Source organism: Hyperolius riggenbachi, chromosome 3, assembly GCF_040937935.1.
Source record: "Hyperolius riggenbachi isolate aHypRig1 chromosome 3, aHypRig1.pri, whole genome shotgun sequence".
In the NCBI taxonomy this organism is placed as follows: Eukaryota; Metazoa; Chordata; class Amphibia; order Anura; family Hyperoliidae; genus Hyperolius; species Hyperolius riggenbachi.
Genome location: NC_090648.1, coordinates 143,357,822 through 143,375,398, shown reverse-complemented (window position 1 = coordinate 143,375,398; position 17,577 = coordinate 143,357,822). Strand labels below are relative to the sequence as shown.

At 44.9% G+C, this 17,577-nt stretch overlaps 1 protein-coding gene across 1 annotated transcript in view; it reads right to left on the bottom strand.

Moving 5' to 3' along the window:
• The window catches only part of SMAD6 (SMAD family member 6), an 85,333-nt gene that overhangs the window by 28,134 nt on the left and 39,622 nt on the right, over positions 1–17,577 (bottom strand). The gene's annotated exons all lie outside the window — the stretch shown is intronic.

The following is a 17,577-nucleotide window of genomic DNA, read 5'->3' as shown; positions in this document are numbered from 1 at the left end:
TTCTCCTGGCAGACAAAGCGCCAGAGCTGCAGCCACTAGAGCGCGCTCTATAGGCAGTAGCAGTGTTAGGGAAACTTGCCTAAGGTCTCCTACTGAATAGGTGCTGGCTTACTGAACAGGCAGAGCCAAGATTCGAGCCCTGGTATCCTGTGTCAGAGGCAGAGCCCTTAACCATTACACCATCCAGCCACTACTACACAGGGTGGAAGTAACGACCAGTATTATTTGTCACCCATTGTCATCATGTGTAGTATCAAATGATTTGTAAACGTATGTTGAGTGTGAATATGCATTCTGTTTCTTGATGTGACCTATGGGCACAGAGAAAGCGGGCAAAACAGGAATTGGGCCAAAATCTCCCTGTGGGGCACTGCCCCTATTCTAATTGCACAAGGCTGGACTTTTACGTGTCATGACCCCTCCCATCTGCATTGAGGATTAAAACCCCAATGACACTGGGCCCAGCTGTCCAAAAAAATCCTTCATCTGAAATCTTTGTCTAATAACATTGGACAGCCAGCAAAAATCCCTTGGATTATTTTTCCCCCGCTGCCATAACTGCTTCAGTTTGCCGCATCTGCTTGCACCCATTGAGAAAGAACACTCTGTTGTTCGAAACGACGCCGTCTGTCTGGGTAATACTTGGCGGTGTTTGCACCTTCACCACGCTGTGTTGAACTATCTGATATGCTTCATACCAATTGCATTTGATTTTCCCAATGACTTTTTACATGCAATGTGTCCACAGATAGATATTTGACTCAGATTGCCCATATATGCTGCATCACTATAGGCATATTGGTTCAGATTTTTTTTCCTGATTTTTACATATATGTTTGTATTTAAATGTGGACATTGCTGTATCTATGTACCCCATATTGTATTTTATACATGATTTTGATTGTATAGTCCATCTGACTGATTGTGTAGTCTGTGTTATATCTTTTGTACAATATACTACCTTTTTGCAACCAAAATTGCATGGTGTGCGTATCTTATTGTGTATATATTATTTTTCACAAAGGCATGGCAATCACCATCTTGGACTTTCCGCCAAAGACTTGCGATTGCCGCATGGCCTACCAATAACGGTATTTGAACTGTATTTTTAAGACATTCTGTTTCTCTTCCATCTACACACACCGCATACTTTAGCCCACAGATAAATATACCTGTCCAGCAGAACAGATTGGTTTGATAGAGAGTAGTTTTAGAATAAAACTAAGGATTTTAACATTCAGTCCTGTGCCTGTTCTGGTCATTTGATTTTTGCTACAAAGAATCTGCCCTCTGGAGTCATACTACCATATGGGTTTTATTATTTTCTTATTAATTGTTGATTTGCTAGCTAGGTTGTAAATAAGAGTTTTCTTCCTTTGAGTAGCTAGTTGGAGACTGTCTGCTCCATTCAACAGACAGTGGTGGCAGTGAAATTACCCGATTTCAAGCATGAAATCTATATTTTTAGTTTACCAATTGTACATAGAATCGCGATTGTACATGTATGGGCACCTCCAACCAATCTTAATCATTTACTACGCACACAGTGAATCTGCTTCCAGGAGTCTCTAGTGCACGAGACCTGCATGGCAACAGTGGTCTAGTAATACGGGATTGGTGAGAGATTGTCACGTTACATATTGTCGACAGTTGTGCGACCAATCGTTCTGGTCAGTCTGCTCACCGTACTTCCTGCTAATGGGAGGAGATTAGACGAGATTGGCACGCTCTGTCACATTAACCTTCTTCTGACGATCCAGCAACCGGTCTTTTAACGTCTTGTAGACGGGATCGTGGGGCTGGATTGTCACAAAATTAAGGTAAGAAAAGTAATACTGAAATTAATTTAATCAGGTACCACTTTGAGTGATTATTTTGCTTGTAAATGTGCTGAAAGGATATTTTTATGAATTAGGTGATAAATAATCCATTTATGAGAAGTTTTGTGAATAGAGCCCATTGTCGTATAAATGAACAGATATAGTACAGTTGAGCTGCTCAAAAACAATTTTGTGATCAATTGAACAGCAGCTCAACAGGCACTTTCTTTGCTGCCCGAGCACCAGTTTTGTCCTATGGAGATTGGGGAGGAGTAGGAGGTATTGTGTAGGGAACATCCAGGAACTTGATAGGTACACAGCTGATTTTGGGAGGAAACAGTGGGAGACATTTATCAAGAGTGTCTGAGACAAAATATTTGTAGTGTTTCAGAATAGGGTGCAGAACTGTCTCAGACATGCCAAGACATCACTACCGTCTTTCCCCGAATATAAGACTGTCTTATATTCTTTTTGGGGAGGAAATGTGTGCTAGGGCTTATTTTCGGGGGTGGGAGGGGCTAGACGCTTTGTGTATGGGCAGGTGCGTGGTCTCTTACCGCACCTACCTTGTGGCTGCGTCCCCCTCCGTTCCTGGTAATTCCTCCGGTGGCAGCGGCATTGTAATGGATCTGTGAGGGCGCCCTTTGATCTTCACGCAGTACGCCAGGCCGGCTCTGCGCTGGCGCTCTCTTCCTGTCATCATGTGCGCCCGGCAGATGCGTCCCAGGCGCACATTGATTAATCAATGTGCGCCTGGGACGCATCCTGCCGGGCGCACATGATGACAGGAAGAGGGCGCCAGCGCAGAGCCGGCCTAGCGTACTGCGTGAGGGTCACAGGGCGCCCTCACAGATGGATTACTATGCCGCTGCCACCGGAGGAATTACCAGGAACGGAGGGGAACGCAGCCACAAGGGAGGTGCAGTAAGAGTCCACACACCTCCCCATACACACAGCGCCCCCCCCCCCCCCCCCCAGCTAGGCCTTATTTTCGGGGTAGGCCTTATATTAGGGGAAAGACGGTAGATATAGCGCCGACATATTACGCAGCGCTGTACTGTGTGTGTGTGTGTGTGTGTGTGTGTGTGTGTGTGTGTGTGTGTGTGTGTGTGTGTGTGTGTGTGTGTGTGTGTGTGTGTGTGTGTGTGTGTGTGTGTGTGTGTGTGTGTGTGTGTGTGTGTGTGTGTGTGTGCGCGCATATATGTATATGTGTGTGAGATATAGATATAGCTAGATAGATATATATATATATATATATATATATATATCTTGTCACTAACTGTCCCTCAAAGTAGCTCACAATCTAATCCCTACCATTGCCATATATCTATATTATGTAGTGTAAGTACTGTAGTCTAGGGCCAATTAACTTATCCGTATGTTTTTGGAATGTGGGAGGAAACCGGAGTGCCCGAAGGAAACCCACGCAGACACGGAGAGAACATACAAACTCTTTGCAGATAGTGCCCTGGCTGGGATTTGAACCAGGGACCCAGTGCTGCAAGGCAAGAGAGCTAACCACTACCCCACCGTGATGCCCACAAGTTCTGAGGAGAAATTCAGCAGAGGGGAGGAGCACCTCACAAATCAGGTCTAGTCTACACTATCTTTAGAACTGCTATCAAGCACTTCTTAATCGGCAGCAGTTTAGGGACCGATTTGCACTTTTCTTAACTGTAGTATTATTATTATTATTATTATTAGATTTATAAAGCGCCAACATATTACGCAGCGCTAGACATTAATTTAGGTTACAGACAATATTTAGGGGTCACGTTCTCTTTAACTGTAGCGAAGCTCTAGAAATTCACGCTAAACTACTGCTATTTAAAAGGAATACTGTAAGGGGGGGGGGGGGGGGGTCTTGGGAAAATGAGTTGAACTTACCCGAAGTTTCTAATGGTCCCCCGCAGACATCCTGTGCCCACGCAGCCACTCCCCGATGCTTTGGCCCCGCCTCCGGTTCACTTCTGTAATCTCAGACTTTAAAGTCTGAAAACCACTGCGCCTGCGTCGCCGTGTCCTCGCTCCTGCTGATGTCACCAGGAGTGTACTGCGCAGTCACAGACCATACTGGGCCTGCGCAATACACTCCTGGTGACGTCAGCGGGAGCGAGGACACAGCAACACAGGCGCAGTGGTTTTCAGACTTTAAAGTCGGAGATTACAGAAGTGAACCAGAGGCGGGGCTGGAGCATCAGTGAATGGCTGCGCGGGCGTAGGATGTCTGTGGGGGACCATTAGAAACTCCGGGTAAGTTCAACTCATTTTCCCCCAACCCCCTACAGTATCCCTTTAAGAAGGTTCTTATGCAGAACTGTTCTCCCTGCTGGTTAGAACAGAATAAGAAGAAAAAACTGTCGGTAATGCTTTGATAAATCTCCACCATTGTTCTGGAAGTTTAAGGTCAGTACACCAACATTGTTACTGATTCACCAATGACTGTGCTTAATTTCTCTACCTGAGTCCCCATGGAGCAGCTTTGTGCATCATGCTCCCCTTTTCACAGAACAAAACAGCCTGCTGAGAAGTGTGTCTGAGTAAGACGCTTCTCATTACCATTTTTCTAGATGACAGTTCTTTTACACAGCTACAGGAATCGTTCAAAAACGACCCAATTACTGCAATGGAGGTCATAGAGGATACTTGAACAAAAAACACACACACAAAAAAAAAAAAATGAAAACAAACACAATCCACGCACAATGATTTCTTTAAAGAGAACCTGAAGCGAGGAAAATTATTTAAAATAAACACATGATGTAGCTGCAAATTAATATTACATACTAACCTCACCGTCAGTTCCTCTCAGAAGCTCACCATTTTCTTCTTACAGTGATCCCTTCCAGTTGACAATATTTTGTCATAACTGAAATATACCAGTTGTTGTCAGTTATATATCAGCAGCTGTTGTCAGTTACAACTGAATGTGCAAGGTAATGTCCATGTTTCCCTATGGCTCAAGCGGGTGATATTACAGTTTAACAGTGTGCTGACCAGGAAGCCGTTAGGGGGTAATGGCCATTTTTAAAATGGAGGATGGAGAAATCCATTGATCACAGTGGACAAATGGGGCGCAGGAGAGGAGAAAGATGGAGGAGTAGACTACACGGTGGTAAGTATGACCTGTGTATGGTCATTTTGACTTTTTATTTTTAATTCAGGTTCTCTTTAAGTCAAAGTCTGCTAGCAGGCAGCTTCATCTAGTCTACCAATGGCAGGCTAGCAGATTGTAGAAATGATTTGCCATTGCTATTCTGCATCGGGGGTGGGGGCACATTTGGCTAATACACAGGGCGCACATCTGGCTGCCTAACACTATTTTGGGAGCACCCTGGCTACTTAATACTATTGAGAGGGGGCACACCTGGCTACCTAATGCTTTCTAGGGGATCACAAAACTACCAAACACTGTAAATGGGAGGAGGGGGGGGGCGGAGGGAACAGACTATCTAATCCTGCTAAACTGGAGAGCATATCTGCCTGCCTAAAGCTATAAACTACAGGCACAATTGGGTACCTAATACTACTATCAGGAATGAGGGGTGATACATTGCTTACCAACACTATCACGGGCACTCACAGGGCTACCTAATACTGCTAACTGGCTGGAGGCACATATGGCTACCCAATACTGAAATATTGAAATCTATGGGCAAATGGCTACTTAAAGAGAACCTGAACTGAAAATAAAAAGTCAAAATAACCATACACAGGTCATACTTACCTCCTGTGTAATTACTATTCAATCTCCTTCTCTCCTGCGTCCCATTTGTCCACTGTGATCAATGGATTTCTCCATCATTCATTTTAAAAATGGCCATTATCCCATAACAGCTTCCTGGTCAGCACATTGTTCAACTGTAATATCGGCCACTTGAGCCATAGAGAAGCATGGACATTACCTTGCACATCCAGTTGTAACTGACAGCTGTTGACATATAACTGACAACTGGTATATTCCATTTCTGACAAAATATTGTCAGAACTGGAAGGGATCACTGTAAGAAGAAAATGGTGAGCTTCTGAGAGAAACTGACGTGAGGTTAGTAATAGTCATTTGCAGCTACATCATGTGTTTATTTTAAATAATTTTACTCGCTTCAGGTTCCCTGCGCAGGGCACCCCCAGCAGCAGGAGCGTGATTGAGGACACGCATGGACAGGGCCACGCAAGCGCAGTGGCCAGCGACTAGCTGTCACTGAAAATGAAACTTCGTCACTGGATGACTGGATGATCATTCTGTGATGGCGCAGGCACAGGGCGGCTGCAGGTAAGTGAAACTTTTTATGATCACTTTAGGTTCCCTTTAAATTAAATGGTGCACTATAAAAAATATAAAAACGGTGCATGCAGTTTGTTACATTACATCACCTGTTTCAGTAATGCAGAAACAAACGGTAACTAGTATAGGACAAAACACTGTGCAGTGAAGAGGATAGACTAATGTCACCAAGTCACCAGTGCTTCCTTCTACTAGAGCCACACACCGCCTGCAGGGTCTACAAGCCCTCCTCCTCATACACCCACCCCCCCTCCCCTCCTTTTGTCTGTAGCCTGTAAAATTTCAACTGCCCTGACCACAAAGCAGGCTGGAACATGGTGCTGGAAGGATAAGGTTACACAAAGCCTTTAAATGCTTCATAGTTACCATACTTAATTACCCACATTAACATTCTTGAAGCTGTTTATTCCTGCAGGTTTCCTTCCTTCCTCCCTCTGCTACTGAAGCACAAGAAACTTTGTTTTAACAAGTCATCCACATTGTTCCCTCTCCATTAAAGAGACAAAAACGCTCTTAACCTTCAGCTGAAAAACAAGTTTCACAAATGAAATACAGAAGAAATCAGATGTCAAACAGCACAAAATACACAAATATCTACTTCTGCAGGCAAAACAAACAGTCTCCAATATCACTCTTCATTAGTTTTTTTTTTTTACAAAAGCAGACCAAAATAAAAAAAGGTCGGTATCTAACTTGGTGCAGACAGCACAGTATTGCTAGGTGTAGAATACTGAAAACTGGACCAATCCTTCAATCAATATTTTGTTGATTGGAAATTGATCAGGAAGTGGAAATCATTTTTCTCCACCATTTAAAGTGGAACTAAACCCAGAACGTCCTCTCGGCTCTAAAGATTACATGATAACCTTTACCCAATTTTCACTTTTGCAGGGAGCATTGGAAGGGTTAAGCCTCAGTGTTTATTGTACACAAGAGCTACCTTGGTAGAGCTCTCTGCAGTCTATTCACAGTTGCTGATAAGAGCTACTGTAATCTTTGAAACAGAACACCAAGGAGGGAATTCTTCAGCAACTATATGTGGAAATAAGGACTAGTGGGCTTTAGAGCATTAAAGAGGAACTGTAACATAAAAAGATCCCCTGGGGGGTGCTCACCTCGGATGGGGGAAGCCTCCGGATCCTAATGAGGCTTCCCACGCCGTCCTCCATCCGTCAGGGGTCTCGCTGCAGCCCTCCGTAGAGTCCGTGCAGCGGTGACGTCAATATTTACCTTCCCGGCTCCTGCGCAGGCGCTCTGACGGCTGTCGGCTCCGAACTACACGGAAATACCCGATTGCCGTCAGGTCCGCTCTACTGCGCAGGCGCAAGTGTCCTGCGCCTGCGCAGTAGAGCGGACCCGAATGAGATCGGGTATTTCCGTGTAGTTCGGAACGGAAAGCCGCCACAGCGCCCCCGCTGGAGCCAGCAAAGGTAAATATTGAACTGACAGTCGGCACAGTCGCCGGCTGTTCGGAGGGCTGCGGCGAGACCCCCGTGGGACAGAGGACGGCGTGGGAAGCCTCATTAGGATCCGGAGGCTTCCCCCACCCGAGATGAGTACCCCCCAGGGGATCTTTTTAATGTTACAGAGTCTCTTTAAGGGCTCGTTCACACGAGAGGCTTTTTTTTGCATTTTTCAAGCCCTGAAAGCGCTCACACCATTATTCTCTATGAGACAGTTCACATCTGAGCGGTTCGTTTCCGATCCGCTCTGAAAAGCGGTGCATGGGCCATTTTTGAGGAGATTTTGCCTTAAAGGTATAGGAAAAACGCAAATGCTCACAAAATTGCTTTGTACAGCCATTGCGTTCCGGAAAAGAATACATACATTGTATTTATTCTTTTCCGGATCAAACCACAATCACTCGGCAAAACCGCTTAGGGCCCGTTTCCACTAGCACGAATTCGCATGCAGACAACGCATGCGGATTCGCATAGGCAATACAAGTGGATGGGACTGTTTCCACTTGTCAGTTTTCATTTGCGTTTTTATGTGCAGGATTTTTCTGCACGGTAGACCCTGCAGAATTCGCCTGCGTGTGGAATGCAGGCGAATCGCAGGCAATGTATTTAATAGGGAAATCGCATGCGTTTTTTGCATGCGTTTTTTGCCGCGATTTCGCATTGAAAGTAATGTAAATTGACACAGGCAGTGACATGGTTAAAATCGCATATACCCTGCCTATGCGAAATCGCATGCGATTTTGTCAGCGGTGATATGCGGCGATTCCGCACCGCACTAGTGGAAACGGGCCCTTAGAAAAGTGGTTCACAGAAAAAAAAAAAAAAAAAAAAAAAGCGCGCAGGTAATTGCTGGGCATCAGAAATAAAAATTGCGTCAAAAAACACCAAACGCGCATGGACACTCGAAAGGAACGCAATGTAAACAAGGCCTCAGAGTTCATATCCACTTTAATTTGGATCATGAGAAATTTGTTTGCATGGTCACTGAACCACCACCACAGATTGCTGTAGCACATTAAAAAAAAAAAAAAAAAAAAAAAAAAAGGGAGGAAGGCGTGATCATCATAATGGTCCATCCAATGTGAACATGCTGTGATGTCTACACTTATAAGGGAATCTTAAGTAAACACAAAACAAAACAAAACAAAAAAAACTCAATTTTTTTTTTAGCTTACCTGGGGCCTCTGGACTCCCACTGTGCCCATGACATTGAACTGATACCCTCCGGGCAGCAGCGACCTCCACAAAGCTGGGCTGCTGTCGCCACCACTCAGCAGCTACTGTGCATGCTAAATTCGCTACTGCTCATGTGCAGAATGCTCCCACCGCCGGGAGTGCGACCACGGTGCGCGCTGCTCGGAGCAGCACGTGCGCAGTAGCCACCAAAAGCCCAGCTTGGCGTGGGTTGTTACTGCTGCCCAGAGGAGTTCAGGAGGATGTCATGGGCCCAGTAGAAGTCCTGGGGGCTGGAAGAAACCCCAGGTAAGTAATTTTTTTTTTTTTTTTTTTTTTTTTTTTTTACTTAAAGCGGATCCGAGGTGAAAAACTAACTATGACAAGTAACTTTATATATGTTACCTAAAGTTTAGATAGTTTACACAGCATATCTATCGGCAAACCGCTTCAACTGTTTGGGCTCTATTCATAAAACTTAACCGCAAGTTTTCCGCTCAAAACAGTTGACTTTTCCGACCATTTAGCAAAGTGGGCATTCATAAAAGCTGTTCCCGCATGAAAATCTACAATCCCCCCAGCAGAGCGAGAAATTTCCGCCTTCTGCAGTGTTTTTCTAGATTTATCTAGAAAAAAGTAACAAAATGGCCATTCATAAAGATTAGAGGAAGCGGTATGTGGACGGGAAATACCGCTTCCTCGAAGCCTGCGGATTACATACAAGTGAATGGGACAGACCTCCCAGAGAGAGCAGTGCACGGAGGGACTCTGCCGGCGTAAGTGTTTCCACATGCCTTCCGACAGCTTACCGCCAGCCTTCAGCGGGAGATCTCCGCACTTGCATCGCAGCTGCCAACATTTTTATGAATGACCACCCAGAAGTCTAAAATACCGCTGCGGTATTTTCCCTCAAGGAGTTTTTTCTCCACAAATTTTTTATGAATAGAGCCCTTTATGATTATTTATTCCTGTGATACGAGGGCAGCCATGTTCTGTTTGTCACATGCTGAGGACTGGAGATGCTATCAGCTTGCCTGTGTGTAAATTCAGTCCCCTCTCCTCCCTCCTCCCCTGAAATCTCTGGCTAGTAACAAAACACCTCCCCATCCTCCTGCCCAGACTGGGCTCCCATACGCCGTTTCTTCTACTGTCTGAAAATGCCAAGGCACTGTGAAAAGCTGGGGGTGAGACTTGTTTGGTTTATAGGGAATTAGAGTATTAAAACAAAACAAAAGTATTTGGCTTGAGGAATGCCCTATAAACTATATGAAAGGAACACAATTATGCAATGAGTAAAAGTTTATCTCTGATCCACTTTAACCAACTGCCAAGTCAAATTCCTGCAAGTGACAACTGATTTGGCCAAATAAAATGGATTCTGATATTGTAAATAGAAAATTACGGATCTTAATCTCCTGGGCGATAATCCCGAGCTGAGCTCGGGGTATGTCGCGCAGGAGAAGTTCTCAGGTCCTGGTGGGCCGATTTGCATAATTTTTTTTGTTACACGCAGCTAGCACTTTGCTAGCTGCGTGTAACTTCCGATCGCCGCCGCTCGCCGCCGATCCCCGCCGTGCAGCCCCCCCCCCTCCCCGACCCCTTGCACAGCCTGGCCAATCAGTGCCAGGCAGCGCTGAGGGGTGGATCGGGACTCCCTCTGACGTCACGACGCCCATGACGTCGGTTCGTAACACACATGTAAACCTCATGAGGTATAATCCTCTATTTGTTGTCATACCACTAGGTTTTCAATCAAAACAGCAAACCACCAAAAGAAAAGGGAAAACCTATTTGGGCCAAAAATAATATATCCAGGACAATCTGAATCTCAATCGTTCAAATTCATAATCTTTATTGGCGGACAAACAACAATATTTGTAAAAACAATTAAAATCAATCTCTTGGTGCGTGTCAAACGTTATTGGCACTATCCACCTCAGGAACACAATTCTAAGCAAATCACATTACAATAGTATAATATACAGTTCATAGGGCTGGGTGCCACCAAATGTGCATAATTGTGCAAATAAACATCCTCTCCAAGGATAAAGTGCTACTGTGCATACAAGTATAAGTCAGAAAAACACACAAAGGTCTGAAAAAGTCACAAAGTCAAAAAATATACATATACATATATACATGTGTAGATGCTATGTACATGCCTGCGCCCACGCCCAACAGCGTGGGCGAACGCATATACACAGCAAGTGAGAATACAAAATTAAAGGGATACTGTAGGGGGGTCAGGGGAAAATGAGTTGAACTTACCCAGGGCTTCTAACGGTCCCCCGCAGACATCCTGTGTTGGCGCAGCCACTCACCGATGCTCCGGCCCCGCCTCCGGTTCACTTCTGGAATTTCAGACTTTAAAGTCTGAAAACCACTGCGCCTGCGTTGCCGTGTCCTCGATCCCGCTGATGTCATCAAGAGCGCACAGCGCAGGCCCAGTATGGTCTGTGTCTGCGCAGTACACTCCTGGTGACATCAGCGGGAGCAAGGACACGGGCGTGCAGGCACAGTGGTTTTCTGACTTTAAAGTCAGAAATTCCAGAAGTGAACTGGAGGCGGGGCCGGAGCATCGGTGAGTGGCTGCGCCAACACAGGATGTCTGCGGGGGACCATTAGAAGCCCTGGGTAAGTTCAGCTCATTTTCCCCCGACCCCCTACAGTATCCCTTTAAATAAATGAATGGATACTGCTAGTATCCCCAAGTGTCCACCTGCACACAGACAAAACAAACTGTGCTAAAAACAAACTGTGCTAATTAACCCTCCTGTTATGCACTACAATAAAGTGCTATGTCCTATATTATAAGCTGCCAACCTAAGATCACATTGTGAATAAAAAGGCACCGCTTACCCAGAGAAACATCCAAGAGGGGACCCCAGAGAACACCTAACGCGGTCGCAGCTCCAGCTGCTTCAGAAGTCGGTGACGTTCATCCTGCCCGGTCGCCATGGCGACCGGGGAAGCCCAGCAGGAAATCCCGTTCTGAACGGGATTTCCTGCTCGGAGTGGGTGGGGGGATGCCGCTGCGCATGATTTAAAAAATAAATTTATTTTTTTTTAAAAAGTGCTGCGCCCCCTCCTGGGCGATGTAATTGTATCGCCCAGAGGGTTAATACTTTCATCAGCTCACACCAAATCCTTTACTAAATGTATGCAAATCACGTATATACAGCAGCATGCATTTGGACTGAGTAGGAATCCTGCTTCACTGAAGTACAAAGTCTCAACCTTGGCCAGCCCAGGACACTACATATCTGTATGAAATTCTATGCCCTCCCTGTATTTGCTTGAGTTTTCTCTGGGCACTTTTACCCACATCCCCCCCCCCCCAAAAAAAAAAAATAGGATTAGATTTATACTTTTCCACCCCTTGGCAAACCATCCTGCGGCTTCCCTTCCATGTGCAGCAGCCACCCTCCTTTTCCTTGTGAATTTCCCTCCATGTGTAAGATTCATGTACAGCAGCCCCTCTCATTCCATGTGCAGCCCCCTCTTCCACGTGTAATATCTATGTACATCAGTCCCCTTAAGTTATATACAGATCTCATGGACAGCAGCTCCCCATGTGGTGCTCCTTATTTGCAACCTCTTTATTCCATGTGCTGCCATCTCTACCATATGCAGCAATCCCTCTTCCATGTCCAGGCGCCTCTTGACCAGTAGCCACCCGAGGCCTTGGCCCTTCTGGCCTTTCCAGAAATCTAGTGCTTAGGATTATTGGTTGCTCCACAAAACTGAACCATGATCAGGACATCAAGATAGTGAAAGGAACACAATTATGCTTAAAAGTTTATCTCGGATCCACTTTCAGATTCCATTTAAGGTATGCTAGACACATACCTCCTAACTTTTTGAGATGAGAAAGAGAGACAATTTAAGACACACCACTGCCACACCCCTAATCACTCCCCCAGCCATGCGCATACCACTAAAAACTCAAAAAAAAGCAAACCATGCAATTTTACAAATCCAACCACATTGGTCTTGATCATCACTAATTGTTACCATTTTAAATTAATATATTAATGTAAAGGATAGCAATAAAGTTTGGAGCCAATTAAACATCAAAAAAAAAAAAAAAAAAAAAGGACATATTTGAATAGATCGGTACATTAGTACTGAAAGAGGGACTAATTAGGGAGAAAGTGGGACAGTGAGATTTGGTTTCCAAAGAGGGATTGTCCCTCTGAAAAAAAAAAGGGGACAGTTGGGAGCCATGTATACTGTGGCATAATAGCCCCTGCAATCCCCACCATCGCAAGGTGGGCAGGGAGGGAGGGGGGAGTTGGTGTCTCAAGAGCTGGAGCTGGCCAGTCCTGTAAGTAGTAAAACGCAAATAAGAGGCAAAGCGTTCACCTGCTCCCAACAGCTATACAGGCCGTCTTCACTTCCTCTTTAGTTTATAAGTGCCGTGCAGCCAGCCAATCACCATGAGGCTTCTGTCCCTGCCACATGACATGGGACTGAAGCCGCATGGTGATTAGAAATGCCGTGCAGCCAACCAAACTGAAAAGTGAAGAGGGACATGTATAGCAGATGGAAGCACTGAGCAGGCAATGTATGTCGCTCCAATGCCAAGCTGTAATATGTACAGATGGGGTCCCCCAGCTCCTGGCTAACTTCACCTTCCAACATAAAGACCTAGACTAGAGGACACAGCGAAACAGACCAAAAGAGGTTGGTAAGACTATGCCAACAGGCTCCAGGCTGAGATGAAAGCAAAATAACGGTTGTACAAAAAAAGTGACACCAGGAGTTATCCTTTGCCTCTGTAACACTGCTCTAGAAAAACCATGACTTTTAGGCTGGTTTCACAGTGGGACGTTACAGGCGCACGTTAGTGCAGCCTGTAACGCACCCCACAGCACAGCAATGAAAAATCAATGGGCCGTTCACAGTGCCCACGTTGCGTTACACAGTAACACTGCGCCATCACACAACGTACTGCATGCAGTACTTTGTAACTGCTTGGACATGCGCAGTAATGTTGGGGAGGAGCGGAGAGCGGCCAAGCACATGGCTAATTAATATTCACTGCACTCAGTGACATGCAGTGTTTACTTCCTGGAGCAGCCGCTCTGTGCGGCGATTGGCCGGGCGGGACCACGTGATGCCGCATGCGTCCAAGAGTGCGCATCACGGCATCACGGACGCCAGAGTGAGCTGCACAACGCGGCTCACTCTGACGTCCACCTTAGAGAGCACCAGGCGTTGCGTTAGGGGCACGTTATGCGACCATAACGTCCCCTAAAACGCAACGTCCTGGTGTGAAACTAGCCTTAGGCTTTGTTCACATCTAAAAATCTAAATTGCCAGTAGCTGCGGTTTGCGTTTTTTTGCACGATTTTTCCCCCCCATCGGCGCTCCACGATTTTGTACAAAGCACTTTGTAAGCGCTTTTGCAGAGTTTTCCATAAACTCTTTCACCGGGAAATGAATACAATTTATACATAACAGCGCAAACGCAATTACCAGATAAATGATTTGTGAGCATTTTGCGCTTTTCCTATACCTTCCATTGTAGCAAAATCTGCCTGAAAATGGTACATGCAGCGCTTTGCTGAACGGAAAGCGGAAGTATTGCGCTGATATGAACTATCCCATAAGGATTCATTGCACTAGCGATTTCAGGGAGTTTTTAAAAATCGCTGGCGCTCAAAAAAAAAAAACACACAAAAACCCAAAACACCCAAGGTGTGAACAAGCCCTTAAAGAGAATCTGTATTGTTAAAATCGCACAAAAGTAAACATACCAGTGTGTTAGGGGACATCTCCTATTCCCCTCTGTCACAATTTCGCCGCTCCCCGCCGCATTAAAAGTGGTTAAAAACAGTTTTAAAAAGTTTGTTTATAAACAAACAAAATGGCCACCAAAACAGGAAGTAGGTTGATGTACAGTATGTCCACACATAGAAAATACATCCATACACAAGCAGGCTGTATACAGCCTTCCTTTTGAATCTCAAGAGATCATTTGTGTGTTTCTTTCCCCCCTGAGGGGGGAGTGCATAGCAGAACCACAACACTGAAGAACTTGGCAGCCTTCCAGACACAGGCTGACAAGTCTGACAAGGGAAAGATACATTGATTTATTACAGAGACTGTGATAGTACAAAGTGCTGCAGTAAGCCAGAACACATTAGAATAGCTTTTGGAACTTGTAGGATGATAAAAAACAGGATGCAATTTTTGTTACGGAGTCTCTTTAAGGTTTTCTTGGTTATTAGGTACTAAAACCAGTAAAAATAAAATCACTCTACAATCTATAGTGAAAAATATTCTGCTGTTCAACTGGCTGACTATATATACACCAGCAACCACATTGGTACAGTTCCTGTCTGTATTGGTCAATTCTCTTGCTTGATGCTTTCTGGAATAAACAGCAGGAATCAGACAGAGACTGGTGCCATAAAACACATACATACACTAGCAGCACGGGTTCACTGGTCAGTGCATTACATCCCAACATTTATCCTCACTACAGCTGATGTTTGACTAATGGTGACAGCACAATTAGTTTAGTGAACTAAATGGGAACAATATTTACACAAGGAGTAAATACGGAATCCAGGGAGCCTGAATTTGTCAGATGGATGAGCTTACAAAGACGGTAAATGTTTGGGGAAGTAGTTAATGCGTGTACTCTATGGTGGCTACGTAATGAAAGGAATTCTGAAAGTGGAACTTAGCCTAAATTATTTTATTTTGGGTGGAGGTTAATGGATAAAGTTGTGTGCATATTATCTACTTACCACAGCATTACTGATGTAAATATATATTTTGTTCACAAAAACACCATTGGAATGAATTATGCTGCAGATACTTTTACAGAAGACCAAAAAGCAAAAAATGGTGACAGGATTCTGAAACTCCTCATCGTCATTTGGTAAAATAAAATCTTTACATTAATGCCTCTCGCACAAGCAATCCTGGTAGGGATCAGAACACAATCCCTTGGGTGACACTGCAGGGTTGAGGGTGTACAGATGCGTTGTTAGCCTGCAGGTTAACAATGTCTTCTGTTGCTGTGCAGGGGGAAGAGACAAACTGCATTGCAAAGATTACAGCAAACTCAACCTCCCATAAGCACAGAAGGTCCACACATGCCCAAATGAAAAAAAAAATGCCTTCGTTCTACTGGGCATGCTCAGATCGTACTTACTCATGCTCAGTGTGGAAGAGAGTTTGTTCAGTCACCCTCTTGGCTAGAAGATTAAGAGACTACATGCCGTTCAACGAGACACACATTGTTCTAAGCTGATGCAGGATTCTGCAAACTCTGGATGTTAAGTTAAAAAAGTCAAAAATTGACCAATCAAAAGGAAGACCAACAAGGAATTAGGACAGCCAGCACACTTGCTGTTCAGTGGGCAAAGCAATAAACCAGTGTTCACATTGGAATTAGTGAGTGCGGCAGAGGGCAGAAGCACGGGCACCAGAACTTGTGCCTATAAAAATACATTTTAATAACACTCCCATAACTTCAGTTCCCAAAGCTCTGTGCTTGGGGGTAATATGAGACTCCCCTCTCTCTTATTCCTCATGTTCACTCCCTAACCAGCTTGTCATCTCCAACTCAAAAACATAGGTCGCATCGGACCTTCTCACTCAAGACACAACTAAAATGTTAAGACATGCTCTTGTAATATCTCGTCTGGACTACTGTAACATACTAGTTTGTGGACTGCCTTCTAACAGACTCACCCCGCTCCAGTCGGCACTGAACTCAGCTGCTCGTCTCATTCATCTTTCTTCTCGATCTTCCTCTGCTCCTCTCTGTCAAGCTCTTCATTGGCTACCAATTAACCAGAGGATCCAGTTCAAACTCTTAACCCTAAACTAGAAAGCTCTGCACAATTTCTCTCCTCCGTACATCTCCTCACTAGATACCAACCCAATCACAATCTGCGCATGATCTTCTGTTGTCCTCTAGATTTACCGTCTCACATTCTCAAGATTTTGCACTTGCTCCAACCCCACCTCTGGAATACCCCCCCCCCCCCCCCCCACACACACACACACACAACACGTTGGTCATTTGACAACCATTGCTACCTTTAAACGCTCTCTGAAAACTCACTTGTTCTGACAAGCATACGTGCTACCCTAGGCTTTTATCACTCATTACCAATCCTGTATTTTGTATAATTGTTGTATTTTGTCACCAATTATGTATCTTGATGTACACCATTGTCTGTATTCTTATGTACCCCATGTCCATTTCTTACTTTGTACAGTGCCACAGAATATGTTGGCAGTTTATCAATAATAATCATACTAACCCTATATAATAATGAGCCTGTGTCGCTGCGTCCAGCAGTTATGCAGCGTCCCTGTTATTTTGTTACTGCGCATGTGCGCATTAACGGACAGCTGGAGGGACCAGGGAGCGAGGTGGGTGGGTAGTTGCGTGCGTGCGGCAGGCACGGGTGAGTGGTGGCACAGTGACTGGCGGCGGTGGTAAAAAAAAAGACCTAGAGCCGGTTTTTAAACGGGCTTGAGTCTACTAGTAATAATAATCATAATAATAGCCCACTAAGATGTCAATTCAGGCCTGCTGCAGACTGAACTGGAAATACATTTGAACAACATTACTGAACTGTTTATGCATCTAAGAAACAATTGGGAGTAGCTTTCAGGCATTTCTGGGCTTCACCCCTTAAAATTCAACATGGAGAAAAACTCGTCCCAAACTGTTTGGGTGTGTTGATGCAGTCAGCTGAGGAAGGGAACAATTTCTGCTTGCCAGCCACTCCATGGAGCCACTAAGCAGTAGCAGGATTCAGGAGTGGTATTGAAGCTCCGTGCATGGCCATCTGATCGCTCT